Source organism: Octopus sinensis, linkage group LG9 (assembly GCF_006345805.1).
Source record: "Octopus sinensis linkage group LG9, ASM634580v1, whole genome shotgun sequence".
NCBI classification, from domain to species: Eukaryota; Metazoa; Mollusca; class Cephalopoda; order Octopoda; family Octopodidae; genus Octopus; species Octopus sinensis.
The window spans coordinates 76,017,029-76,029,751 of record NC_043005.1 but is presented as its reverse complement, the minus strand read 5'-3'; the positions used below and the strand labels follow the sequence as shown (position 1 = coordinate 76,029,751).

Below are 12,723 nucleotides of genomic sequence, written 5' to 3'. Positions count from 1 at the left end.
TCTAGGGTTGCGCATCGATGTCACAATGAGGTCACTTGTCTGGCTAGTAACAGCAGCTAAATACCCTTCAAATCAAACTATACCGTCTTAAAAATGGCTGCACAAGTTGGAAAAAGTAGCCCATAATATGAAAAAGTACTGGATGGTCATGGCTGGAACGCCTTTGATCGGAGGTTTGCTTTAATCGGCGGCCAGAAAGCAAGTAACAAAAATATAGAAACCCATTCATTTTTCTTTTAGTCTTTTACTAGTTTCAGTCATTTGACTGCGGCCATTCTGGAGCACCGCCTTGAAGTGTTTTAGTCGAACAAATCGATCCCAGGACTTATTTTCTTAAGCTTAGTACTTAATCTATCGGACCCTTTTGCCAAACCGCTAAGTTACGGGGGCACAAACACTCGGTATAGGTTGTCAAGCAATGGCGGCGGGAAAAACACACAAACACACACATAAATATATAGATACATATATACATATATATATACGACAGGCTTCTTTCAGTTTCCATTTAGCAAATCTACTCCCAAGGCTTTTGTCGGTGTAAGGCTATAGGAGAAGACACTTGCCCAAGGTGCCACGCAGTGAGACTGAACCCGGAACCATGTGGTTGGGAAGCAAGCTTCTTACCACACATCCACACCTGCGCCTGTACGATTCCCAAGAACAGAAGCGAATGTAGGAACTGTACATATAAAAATATATATATTAAAAAAAGTCGTGCATGAAAGCGCTGAAAATATATCTATTAAAAGACTTCGAATTTTACTTTAAAAAATAAAAAAAAAGAACCAAAAACATAGCGTTCCCATGCCGGGAATCGAACCCGGGCCGCCTGGGTGAAAGCCAGGAATCCTAACCACTAGACCACATGGGAGTGCTGCTTTCGTGGTGTAATAGTTATAACTTTATCATAAATGTATTTCTTTCATCGGTGACCTTGTTTCGCTGACTGCTGTTACATGATAGTCATTCGCCCAGAGAAGTACTTAGAGAAGCAGTTAGTGTAAAGTGTGTGGTTCAGTAGCATAACTATAATTATGGAACATATTTAAAGCCAGGCATTCTTTCGATATAACTCGACCAAATCAAAACATTCCACTTCGAGTATTTCCGTGGGTTGTGGAGTACAGATATAACGAAATTATGCCAGCAATGTCTCATTTTAAACTTGAAGAAAAAAAGCCTTGCATATTTTGTTTTACCTGTTTCATGTGTGTATGTAAAATCCGCAATTTCCAAGCAGAAAACAGAATCGAACTATCATTTGCTTCCACGGAAATACTCGAAGTGAAGTGTTTTGATTTTGTCGAGTTATACCGAAAGAATGCCTAAAGCCATAAACAATCAGTAAATAATGAAGATTCGATCCAACGTTCAGATTACTTTACCTTATTTATTCATGTTGTTTTAAATTAATCCTGCATTATCTTGTGACTTTCACAATTTCGATGCTGTGAGTGTTTAGTTTTAGAATGGCATTGTAGGGTAAGTGTGAGAGACCAGACCTGCCTTGTTTGCATATAGAGCATATAGAATATGAAAAGAAATTTTGACCAACCACATGGTTTCGGATTCAGTCCCACAGCGTGGCACCTTGGGCAAATGTCTTCTACTATAGCCTCGAGCCGACCAAAGCCTTGCGAGTGGATTTGGTAGACGGAAACTAAAAGAAGCCCGTGCGTGCGTATGTGTGTGTAAGTGTGTGTGTCTGTGTTTGACCTCCCCCAACATCGCTTGACAACCGATGCTGGTGTGTTTACGTCCCCGTAACTTAGCGGTTCGGCAAAATTAAACCGATAGAATAAGTACTAGGCTTACAAAAAATAAGTCCTGGGGTCGATTTGCTCGACTAAAGGTGGTGCTCCAGCATGGCCGCACTCAAATGACTGAAACAAGTAAAAGAATAAAAGAGTAAAAGAAAAAGCAAAAGCTCTTTGTCTGTCTCTGTCTCTCTGTGTCTCGATCTCTCTCTCCCTCCCCCCTCTCTTTCTAAAATCTCAAACAGCGGTAAATTTATTAAACACTCGGACTTTTCTATTTCCTCTAAAGGTTATCATCTTGAAATGAACAAAACAAACACAGAATAGAAAAACAAGTGGATCTTTTCTGTTTCGCTCACAGTTTTTGAAATTTTTAGTTATGGAAAAATTTTCAAATGTGTTATATTGATATAATTTTTTACGATTTAGCTGATGTTATTCTCTTGTTCCAGAAAAATTTTCGAAAAATATAGAGGTTTGCATAATTAAATCTCAGAATGAGATTGAAACAGTAATCGCTCGATAATGTAAAGTATAGAAGCCATCTTATCATGGCTAACCACATTGGGGAGGGGGGCGTTATTGTAGCTTTATAACCCCAAGAGATCTTCGTCTCTAGATGGCTTTAGACACAATATCTGTGGCCTCCCTTTGCAAATACTCCAAGGACACAGATATTGTGTCTAAAGCCAGCTAGAGACGAAGATCTCTTGGAGCTATAAAGCTACAGTAACACCCCCTCCCCAATGTGGTTAGCCATGATAAGATGGCTTCTATACTTTATATTATAGAGGTTTAGAGTTTGTTTATTTTTGTCCAATCAGAAAACAAGATTTACAAGCTGACATTTTGTGCATGATGATAATACATTCAACGACGGAAGTTTTGATAAGTTTTTATGAATAAAGTCATGAGAAATGTTGGAACAGGGATGTAAATAGTATAAATAAAAAAAAAGAAAAATCTTCAATGAATTTTTTTTTCGGAAAATTGAAAAAGAAAAAAAATAAATGATAAATTACGAAGAAAACAAGCGGAACGTTAAATTACAAAAACAAAGCAGGAGTATCTGCGTAGTAAGTAGCTTGTTTACCAACCTCATGGTTCCGGGTTCATTCCCACTGCGTGACACCTTGGGCAAGTGTCTTCTACTATAGCCTCGGGCCGACTAAAGCCTTGTGAGTGGATTTGGTAGACGGAAACTGAAAGAAGCCTGTCGTATATATATATGTGTGTGTGTGTGTATGTATATTTGTGTGTGTGTATATGTCTGTGTGTCTGTGTTTGTCCCCCTCCCCCCAACATCGCTTGACAACCGATGCTGGTGTGTTTACGTCCCCGTAACTTAGCGGTTCTGCAAAAGAGACCGATAGAATAAGTACTAGGCTTACAAAGAATAAGTCCTGGCGTCGATTTGCTCGACAAAAGGCGGTGCTCCAGCATGGCCACAGTCAAATGACTGAAACAAGTAAAAGAGGGAAAGAGTAGTTTAGTTCATATAAATAGTTAATACATATTTTTATAGAGAAAAATTCAAAAACGAAAGTGCGATGCACTCTAGGAGTTTGTCAAACAAATTACAATTTTCGTACCTCATGCGTCACATAAACTCGCAAAGATATACGACTGCATCGTTTGTTACTTCGTTTTACAGAGAACCATGTGTGGGAACCATCTTTCGAGTTAATAAACTCAGCGCTGTAGTCCACTGTTCTATGTCGAAAGTTATAACTCTCCTTGCCCCCCCCCCCCAAGTCACTGAAAATTGTAATTCTTGGAAGAATCAACTGATATATGCATTCCTCCAGTGTATCGCGATCCGACATGGCACCACATAAAGTAAAATCATGTCTGGTCTCGCGACACACTCCCCCGAACATCCACTGATCAGGTAGCACCCTTCCCCGGTTAGCAGACTATACCTTGGCTGTTATAGAAGCAGGTACTAATATGTCTGTGGCTTTCGATTGGCTAAAATTTCCTAAAATTTGCCAACTTTCATTTATTAATTCATGGGGGAAAATGAATTTCATTTACATAATTAGCATACAAAACTACACCAATACACCAAATTTGAAATCAATTGAAGCAAAATGAAAGGAATTTAAAAGTGTGATCCAAACAGAAAAGATCCGACGATTTAATCCCTCAAAATTTCAGGCTTTGTTCATATTGTAGAAAGAATGATTATTTTTAAAGGTGGTTCAGCTAGCAGAATCGTCAGCACGGAGGATGGTTCAAATTCCACTGATGTTGACTTTACTTCTTATCCGTCTCGGGGTCGATGTAGGCTTTTGTGCCTATAGTAGAAAGGATTATTGTTATTTTAAGGCACATTAAAATGTCAGATACGAAACAGATGAATGCATAATCTCAGACAATTTGATAGATTCACTCCTCATTATTTATTCATAGTTTATGACGTTATACATGCTGTACGTTTTCCTGTTTGTTTCTAGAGAAGACACTTTTATTCTACTTGTTTGAATTCGTAATTGAAGATAATGTCACAGCAACGACAACTGCAGTTAAAAGTGATACACTTTTCATAAAGATATAACGATCAGAAAACCAAATAGATATCTATATTAGAAGGTTAGGCATTCAGCACTCCCATGTGGTCTAGTGGTTAGGATTCCTGGCTTTCACCCAGGCGGCTCGGGTTCGATTCCCGGCATGGGAATGTGCATTCTCATTTTAGAAAGACATGAGTTAAGCAAGAAAATTTATGTGAATCCATGCTTTCCCCGGTGTGTGATTTAAGGGAGATTTAACTGTCGTTTTCAGCACATTGAAATCCTTTAAAATTTTATTTGCATAATCGTATGAATTTTCGCGTGTGTAGAACATAAATTTTTAAGTTTTGTGAATTTTATTTTAAATTAAAAGGTTTTTGAGAGTTTATATAGGGGCGCTTAAACCTCAATTCTGCCCAAAGTTGTGTAAAGTGGGGTTTTTTCCCCTTTGAAAGTGAAGTAAACCCAAGGACAAATGTGAACTCACAAAATGGAGTTTGCCAGTTAGGTCTAGGTGCATACATTTCTCAAAATTAACTCCTACTTTATGACTTCACCTATGTTTCACAATTTTATTTTCACTCCTAAGCAAGACTCTTTATTCTACATGTCTAACTTCATAAATGAAAATAATGTACTAGCAACAATGACAACTACTGATGAAAGAGAAATACTTTTGATGAAGACATCAGTGGTGAACCATGAATGCGGAAGTCCCATGTGGTCTAGTGGTTAGGATTCCTGGCTTTCACCCAGGCGGCCCCGGTTCGATTCCCAGCATGGGAATATTCACTATTTTATTGGTATTATTATAAAGATGCGGTAGGAAATAGATTTACCTTCATTCTTGAAAGTAGCTTATCGAAATTCATGAAATTAAGGAGTAATTATTTAGAATTTCTTTCATTTTTAAAACGGATTTGATTAGAGAGAAATTTGGATGCGGTATCCGGCTGGTCAAATGACTGTTTTTAATCTTTTATCCTTTATATTTTACTTGTTTCAGTTATCAACATGCGGTCAGGCTGGGGCTCTACGTTGAAGAATGTTAGTCGAACGAATCGCCCCTAGCACTAATTTTCTTTTTTTTTTTTAGCCTGGTACTTATTCTACCGAATAGCTAACCCAGGGGACGTAAACCTACCAACACCGGTTGTCAAGCGGTGGTGGGGTAACAAAAGACACAAACAAACAAGGAGGTATGAGGTGGTCGTGAGATGTGCTAAAAATAAGAGTCAAGTAGGCCTTAAATCACGCACCAATTTTTTTTTTTGTGGTGGATGCATAATCGTATGAATTTCCGAGTGTAGAATAGAAATATGCAAAAATTTTTTGAAAATTTCAAAAAAATTCAAGAATTAAAAAACATGAAAAGTTATATGGAGTGCGTATGCATGTGTGTATGCATGTGTGTATGTATGTATGTATGTATGTATGTATGTATGTATGTATGTATGTATGTATGTATGTATGTATGTATATGTGCAGATTTGTATGTTTTGTTTTATGTATGTATTCTTATGCATATAGTTGCATATCTAGACATGCTCGTATGTATTAAAATGATAAACTTCGGGAAAGTTTTACAAATAAATTTTTACAGTTCCAGTGATTGATTGGATTTGTAGTCTTCGAATTATCTTTCTCCTTTGTGGTTTTCAGATGCCTAATTTCTCAAGATTGCAATTTAGGCAGTGTACTACATATGCCAGGGCCCCAATGATTACAGGTATAAACCTGAGCTTGTAATCTGGACAGAGTAACTGCAAATTTCTCAATAGTTCAGCGAAGCAATTCTCCTTTTTGTACGTATGTATGTACGTTTGTCTCTTCTATTTTTTTAATTATTATAACCCTTCCATTGAGGAGGGAGCCGGTTTCCAACAAAGATACAAGGCTCCATCTTTGAGATGTAATTAACACAGACAAATTCATATTTGGAACTTGAGAATATATGTATGTATGTATTCTTAGGATGAAATATAAAAAAAATAGTATGTATGTATGTATGTATGTATGTATGTATGTATGTATGTATGTATGTATGTATGTATGCATGCATGTATGTATGTGATGATTGTGAGCTAGTAGCACACACAGGGATTGGTATGCAACATATTTTGAATGCATTCTCTGATGCTTGCACTGCCTTAGGATTGAAAGTCAATCTCAAGAAAACTTTTGTCATGTATCAACCTGCCCCTGGTAAGCACTATAGTCTACCAAATATCTGTGTATGATAAACGACTTGTTGTAGTTAATCAGTTTGTCTACCTGTGAAGCACTGTTAATAGATATAGCAATTTGGATGATGAAATTTCATATAGAATTAGGAAAGCAAGTGTTGCTTTCGGAAGGCTAGAAAGGCGCCTCCGGAGTCGGCGAGACATATGCAGAAAGACAAAGATAAAGGTATACAAGGCATGTGTGCTCCCTTCTCTTCTCTATGCTTGCGAGACGTGGGTCACATATCGATACCACCTTAAACAACTGGAACGTTTCCATCATATGTGTCTCAGACGGATTTATGGCATTAAGTGGGAGGACCGCATCAGTGATCTTGAAGGCTCTCGGTGCGAAAGTATAGAAGCCCTTGTGTTAAAGCAAAGGTTCAGATGGAGTGGTCATCTGGTTAGGATGAAGGATTCAAGGATGTCAAACAACTCTTTTATGGAGAGTTAGCTAAAGGAGAACGACCTCCACATAAACCAAAAAAGAGGTATAAGGACTTGCTGAAGGCTTCCTTAAGAGATGCTTGCATCTCTCCTGACACATGGGAGGGCATGGCTATTGATCGTAGCAGGTGGAGAAGGATTGTGCACGAGGGGACAGCTACTTTCGAGAAATCTCGAGTTGCGCATGAGAAAGTTAGGAGGGATGTCAGGAAGGGCATCACTGGTACACTTCCAAATGGGAAGGGTCTTCCTATAATGCTGACATGCAGTGTCTGTGCAAGACCCTGCCTCAGTAAAGCTGGACTCAAGAGTCATCTTCGTAGTCATAAAGCGAGGCAGATGAGTGACAACCTGGCCACTGGTGGTGGTGTAACACACCATACTAATCATATCTGTCAGGCATGTGGAAGAGAGTGTAATTCGGCAGGTGGTCCTAAACGACATGCAAAATACATGAAGCCCAGTTACAACTACAGCCGGCTATTACCGGTAAAGGTTTTAGCTGCCAATTCTGTACAAGACATTGTAGTTCTTTAGCTGGGCTAAAAATTCACATTCGATCACAGCACCAATAACAGTTAAGCTTCGTGCAAAGGCCATACTCGATAACGAGGGAGCAGCTATTATGTATGTATGTATGTATGTATGTATGTATGTATGTATGTATGTATGTATGTATGTATGTATGCATGTATGTATGTGGATTTGGTTGGCGAAAACTGAAAGAAGACCCACGAGGACACATTAAGTTGTTTTTATTTTATTTTGTTTTATTTTTGTTTCTTATTTTGTATTTTACTTGCTTTTCTATTCTGGGTTTGTGTTGCTTAATTCCAGGTGCATGGATCTTATTTATAATCTTTGGAGGATATCGAGATATCCGAATATTTAATAAGTTTAAAGTCGCTTAAGATTTTCATCGTGAGAGGCGTGAGAGAGGAGAGGCAAGCGAGATGGGAAACGAGAGAGAGAGGAAGTGAGAGAGAAGGGAGGCGAAAGAGACGGGAGGCAAGAGAGAGGAGAGGCGAGAGAGAGGGAAGGGAAGAGAGAGGGGAGGCAAAAGACAGGGGAGGCGAGAGAGAGGGAAGGTGAGAGAGCGGTGAGGCGAGAGAGGATTGGCAAGAGAGAGAGGAAGTGAGAGAGAGAGAGAGAGAGAGAGAGAGGAAGCGAAATGCCCCACTTAATCAACGAAGATAACGTAAAAGCAGCAAGCAGCAATGACATCGACTGACATAAAAAGACTTACTTATGATAAAGGTATATGTAATGCAGATACAAAGCAGCACTCCCATGTGGTCTAGTGGTTAGGATTCCTGGCTTTCACCCAGGCGGCCCGGGTTCGATTCCCGGCATGGGAACGCATTCTTTTTTTGTAATAAATTATGTTAAATTTATCTTAAGTAATTCGTGAATTTAACTTATTCATGCCGTTATAAAAGTAAATTTCTTAAGTAATTAAAATCTACCTCTTGGACATAGAAAACAAAATCCTAGTAGTGATTGTGACACAAAGAAAAAGGATTATTTGAAGAAATTACGAATTAATTTTTGAAAAATTATTATACCGTTTTATAACCTATTACGAATTATTTTTTTTTTTTTAATATTATACCATATTTTTTTTATCACTTAATCAAGAAAACGTTTGATAAAGACATAACTATTGGATGCAGCACTCAGTGTTCCCATGTGCTTTATGGTTAGGATCCGTTAGCTGTCTCCCAGGCAGCTCTGGTTCGGTTCACGACCGCTTTCACAGTAAAGTGACCTTTTAATACAGCATATTTCATTTAAGTTTGACATCCACTCCATCAGCGCCACCACTCTACTCGTTCTCCTCTGGTTAACCTTAATCAAAATGTTGTTCTCTCTTTCAGTTTGTCATATCTTTACTCTCTCTTCACTCTTTTACTTTGTTTCAGTCATTTGACAGTGTTTGGCCCCTAAAATCGCTTGACAACCGATGGTGGTGTGTTTACGTCTTCGTAACTTAGCGGTTCGGTAAAACAGACCGATAGAATAAGTACTAGGCTTACAAAGAATAAGTCCTGGGGTCGATTTACTCGACTAAAGGCGGTGCTCCAGCATGGCCACAGCTAAATGACTGAAACAAGTAAAAGAGTGATAATTAATACATCTTTTGTAGCGAAAATTCAAAAACGGAAGTCTGCGATGCACTCTAGGAGTTTGTCAAACAAATTACAATGTTCGTACCTCATGTGTCACATAAACTCGCAGAGATACGAGTCAACCATAGAACGGTGGCTGCCTCAGCATCGTTTGTTATTTCGTTTTACAGAGAACCATGAGCTTTCTACTTGTTGCGTGTGAGAACCATCTTTCGAGTTAATAAACTAAGAGCCCTGATCCACCGTTCTATGTCGAAAGTTATAACTCTCCTTGCCCCCCACACAAGTCACTGAAAATTGTAATTCCTGGAAGAATCGACTGATGTATGCATTCCTCCAGTGTATCACGATCCGACATGGCACCGCATAAAGAGTAACATGTCTGGTCTTGCGACACACTCCTCCGAAAAACACTGATCAGCTAGCACTCTTTCTCAGTTAGTAGACTATACCTTGGCTTGTTATTACAGAAACAGGTACCAATATGTCTGTGGCTTTCGACTGGCTAAAATTTCCAAAAATTTGCCAACTTTCATTTATTAATTCATGGAAGAAAAAGAATTTCATTTACATAATTAGCATACAAAACTACATCAATACACCAAATTTGAAATCAATTGAAGCAAAATGAAAGGAATTTAAAAGTGTGATCCAAACAGAAAAGATCCGACGATTTAATCCCTCAAAATTTCAGGCTTTGTTCATATTGTAGAAAGGATGATTATTTTTAAAGGTGGTTCAGCTAGCAGAATCGTCAGCACGGAGGATGGTTCAAATTCCACTGAGGTTGACTTTACTTCTTATCTGTCTCGGGGGTCGATGTAATCGACAAGTCACCTCCATAAAAATTTCAGCTTTTGTGCCTATAGTAGAAAGGATTATTGTTATTTTAAGGCACATTAAAATGTCAGATACGAAACAGATGAATGCATAATCTCAGACAATTTGATAGATTCACTCCTCATTATTTATTCATAGTTTATGACGTTATATATGTTGTACATTTTCGTGTTTGTTTCTGGAGAAGACACTTTTATTCTACATGTTTGAATTCGTAATTGAAGATAATGTACTAGCAAGGACAACTGCAGATAAAGTGATACACTTTTCATAAACATATAACGATCAGAAAACTGAAATAGATATCTATATTAGAAGGTCAGCCATTCAGCAATCCCATGTGGTCTAGTGGTTAGGATTCCTGGCTTTCACCCAGGCGGCCCGGGTTCGATTCCCGGCATGGGAATGTGTTTTCTTTTAGAAAGACATGAGTTATTTATGCGAATTCATGCCCTCCCTGGTGTGTGATTTAAGAGAGATTTAACTGTCGTTTTTAGCATGTAGATATTTTTAAAAATTTTATTTGCATAATCGGATGAATTTACGTGTGTAGAACACAAATTTTTAAGTTTTGTGATTTTTTTTAAATTAAAAGGTTTATGGGGGTGCTTAAACCTCTATTCTGCCCAAAGTTGTGGCGAGTAAAGTGGTTTTTCTTTTCCTTTGAAAGTGAAGTAAACCCAAGGACAAATGTGATTTTACCTCTGTTTCACAATTTTATTTTCACTCCTAAGCAAGACCCTTTATTCTACATGTCTAACTTCATAAGTAAAAATAATGTACCAGCAACTAACAACAATGGCAACTGCTGATGAAAGAGAAATACTTTTGATGAAGTCATCAGTTGTGAACCACGAATGCGGAAGTCCCATGTGGTCTAGTGGTTAGGATTCCTGGCTTTCACCCAGGCGGCCCGGGTTCGATTCCCGGCATGGGAACGTTTACTTCATTTTTTTTATTATTATAAAGATGCTGTAGGAAATACATTTACATTCATTCTTGAAAGTAGCTTATCGAAATTCATGAAATTAAGGAGTAATTTTTCTAATTTATTTAGAATTTCTTTCGTTTTTTTAAAAACGGATTTGATTAGAGGGAAATTAGGGTGCGGTATCCAGCAGGTCAAGTGACTTTTTAAAAATTTTTATCCTTTATATTTTGCTTGTTTCAGTTATCAACATGCGGTCAGGCTGGGGCCCCACGTTGAAGAACATTAGTCGAACGAATCGCCTCTAGCACTAATTTCTTTTTTTGTTTTAGCCTGGTACTTATTCTATTGATCATTTATTCCAAATAGCTAACCTAGGGGACGTAAACACACAAACGCCGGTTGTCAAGTGGTGGTGGGGAAACAAAAGACACACACAAACAAGGAGGTATGAGGTGGTCGTGAGATGTGCTAAAAATAACAGGCAAGTAGGCCTTAAATCACGCACCAATTTTTTTTTTTTTTGTGGTGGATGCATAATCGTATGAATTTCCGTGTGTAGAATAGAAATATGCAAAAATTTTCTGAAAATTTCAAAAAATAAAAAACATGAGAAGTTATATGGAGTGCGTAAACCAGAATCCCACTAATACTTCAGTCGTTGACAGTTTGATATTAAAACACGTGCTATTGCCGTAATGTTGACATGTGCAGTCACGCACAAAATGACATCTTCCATATCCTGTTTTCTGATTGGGTAAAAATTATCAAACTTTAAACCTCTGTAACTCTTTTTTTTTTTAATTTCTGGAAAAATTGAATTTGTCCCTGAGAGTCAGCGTGGAAAATTTCATCAATATTCCAAATTTGAAAATTTTCAATTAGTTTTAAAATTTCAGAAAATGCAGCCCGACAGAGAAGATCCTATGTATGTACGTATGCCAGGGGCGTGCACTCTCAGGTATGCAATGTATGCGTTGCATGCCCTGTGATTTTTTTATCCATATGATCGGAAAATTAGATAAAATAGTTACTTTGTTTCAAAGAAAATCCGTCCAGTTGTATTTTTCTCCCCTTCTCTCTCAGTGACTCTACTTCTGCTTTTAGAAGTCATGCATTGACAAGACCAGCAAGTTAGACACTCCCCCTCTGTCTCAGTTTGTCCTTCCTTCCTCTCTCTCTCTCACTCTTAGCAACTTGTTTAAAAGACATGCTAAGGGGATAGGGCATTTGAAATATTTGTACCCCCTTCCTCTTTCTCTTAGTGGCTATGCTGGGGGAAGACCCGCATGACCTCCCTCACTGTCTCTTAGTTTGTCCCTCCTTCCTCTTTCTCTCTTAGTGAATTGATAAAACAGATGCTAGGAGGAAAGGTCGTTCATAATATTTTGTACCCCCTTCCCCTTTCTCTCAGTGGCATGTCATGCTATGAGCTGACCGCATGATACCCACTTTCTGTATCTTTCTGTTTTGTTGAAATTGACTTACAATTTACGCCGGCGCTTCCACGTGTGTTCGTATATAAGAACAGCCTTTTACGAAATGAGTGAAATGTGTGTTATAAACGATATTTTGAGAAATAGTTTTTCGAAAGGAGAATTCGATGGAAAATAATTAATTATATCGGTGGGAGACCAACACCGAAAAGGGCTAATGCATTAGATAACATTGTTAAAAAAAAGATTTCCGAAGGCAACAGCCTCACGGCTTATTATTACCACAAAGGAAAATTATCATTTCATAATCAGCCTTTTTGAGCACATCATTGAAAATCCTGAAGCATGGGATGATACCACCATAAATTCAGCAATTGGATTCTTACAAACTTTAAAAGCTCCTGATTTCTTATTTTTGTTAGAAGTATTCAGTGAGATT

General features: G+C 38.0%; 5 non-coding genes across 5 annotated transcripts; 4 read left to right on the top strand and 1 right to left on the bottom strand.

The window, feature by feature from the left end:
• Positions 1–802: 802 nt before the first annotated feature.
• Trnae-uuc lies at positions 803–874 on the bottom strand. The gene has a single exon. It is a non-coding gene; the product is annotated as a tRNA-Glu (tRNA).
• Positions 875–4,371: 3,497 nt separating this feature from the next.
• Positions 4,372–4,443, top strand: Trnae-uuc. The gene has a single exon. It is a non-coding gene; the product is annotated as a tRNA-Glu (tRNA).
• Positions 4,444–8,237: 3,794 nt separating this feature from the next.
• Trnae-uuc lies at positions 8,238–8,309 on the top strand. The gene has a single exon. It is a non-coding gene; the product is annotated as a tRNA-Glu (tRNA).
• Positions 8,310–10,254: 1,945 nt separating this feature from the next.
• On the top strand, positions 10,255–10,326 carry Trnae-uuc. The gene has a single exon. It is a non-coding gene; the product is annotated as a tRNA-Glu (tRNA).
• Positions 10,327–10,786: 460 nt separating this feature from the next.
• On the top strand, positions 10,787–10,858 carry Trnae-uuc. The gene has a single exon. It is a non-coding gene; the product is annotated as a tRNA-Glu (tRNA).
• Positions 10,859–12,723: the final 1,865 nt, after the last annotated feature.